The sequence below is a fragment of the Schistocerca americana genome, unplaced genomic scaffold, assembly GCF_021461395.2.
Source record: "Schistocerca americana isolate TAMUIC-IGC-003095 unplaced genomic scaffold, iqSchAmer2.1 HiC_scaffold_184, whole genome shotgun sequence".
Lineage (NCBI taxonomy): Eukaryota > Metazoa > Arthropoda > Insecta > Orthoptera > Acrididae > Schistocerca > Schistocerca americana.
This window is the reverse complement of record NW_025725889.1, coordinates 267,501-269,004: the sequence shown is the minus strand read 5'-3', so window position 1 is coordinate 269,004 and position 1,504 is coordinate 267,501. Positions and strand designations below refer to the sequence as shown.

Sequence of the window (1,504 nt, the reverse complement as noted above, 5' to 3'; positions counted from 1 at the left end):
GCGATACCCACCATGCCCACGAACGTGAATGGCATCTGGGTGTGAAGCGATACGCGGCGGTGGCTGGGTGGGACCGTCCCCGGCCGGTGAGGGGGGGCCTCCCGGCGTGCTGGCCGCGCGGTGCGTGGGCGCACGCGCTACAGCCGGCTGGTGGGGGCGGCCAGTGGCAGGCGCGCCGGCCGACGGAGGCGGCAGGCGGCGCAGCTGCGCGCCGGCGCACCCTGCACGCGGCGCCGTGCGGCCAAAGTAGGTCCTCGCGGGCCCGGTGCGAAGCGCGGTGGACATCTGCAGTGTGCTGGTCCGATTGAGGACTGTGTGCGCTGAGGATGCGCCGCCGCCCGGCGCTCGGCGCCGCGACGCCGTCTGCTGCTCGGTCGCCTCTGCGGTTCTCGCAGGTGGTTTGTATCGCAGCTGTGCGGACGTGTTGGCGCGTGCGCTGTGCTGGGAGAGTTCGCTTCGGCACCCAAGTGGGGCTTTTGTCCTTCTGTGGCGCTGGCGTTGGAGCTGCCGGTCACCGTAGGTGGCGCGTGTTGTCTCCCGCCGGCAATGCCACGACAGCACGCTCCCGGGCCTCTGTCGGCAGCGGCAAGCTCAGTTGGGAGCACGGGTGGTCGCACCTAAAGCGTCTACTCGCCAAACTCCGGGCGATTGCGCCTCTCTCGAACCCGACCAAGTACTTAGGACGGCGCTGCGCGCCGCCGGGACCTGAGAGGGTTTCGAGGTGTATTGTGCAGGGGAGCTCAGCCTCCTCCTGTTTGCAGAATAATTGAGCGGACGCTTGCGTGTTCGCGCGGGCCCCCGGGACACACTCCCGGGCGGCCGGCTGCTCAGCTCTAGTTGACGCAGCTCCCTGGTTGATCCTGCCAGTAGTCATATGCTTGTCTCAAAGATTAAGCCATGCATGTCTCAGTACAAGCCGCATTAAGGTGAAACCGCGAATGGCTCATTAAATCAGTTATGGTTCCTTAGATCGTACCCACGTTACTTGGATAACTGTGGTAATTCTAGAGCTAATACATGCAAACAGAGTCCCGACCAGAGATGGAAGGGACGCTTTTATTAGATCAAAACCAATCGGTCGGCTCGTCCGGTCCGTTTGCCTTGGTGACTCTGAATAACTTTGGGCTGATCGCACGGTCCTCGTACCGGCGACGCATCTTTCAAATGTCTGCCTTATCAACTGTCGATGGTAGGTTCTGCGCCTACCATGGTTGTAACGGGTAACGGGGAATCAGGGTTCGATTCCGGAGAGGGAGCCTGAGAAACGGCTACCACATCCAAGGAAGGCAGCAGGCGCGCAAATTACCCACTCCCGGCACGGGGAGGTAGTGACGAAAAATAACGATACGGGACTCATCCGAGGCCCCGTAATCGGAATGAGTACACTTTAAATCCTTTAACGAGTATCTATTGGAGGGCAAGTCTGGTGCCAGCAGCCGCGGTAATTCCAGCTCCAATAGCGTATATTAAAGTTGTTGCGGTTAAAAAGCTCGTAGTTGGATTT

General features: G+C 60.7%; 1 non-coding gene across 1 annotated transcript in view; it reads left to right on the top strand.

The window, feature by feature from the left end:
• The first annotated feature begins 847 nt into the window (after positions 1-847).
• The window catches only part of LOC124573694, a 1,910-nt gene continuing 1,253 nt past the window's right edge, over positions 848-1,504 (top strand). Inside the window, exon 1 of the ribosomal RNA XR_006972071.1 lies at positions 848-1,504. This exon is cut by the window's right edge and continues 1,253 nt beyond it. This is a non-coding gene — a ribosomal RNA (small subunit ribosomal RNA).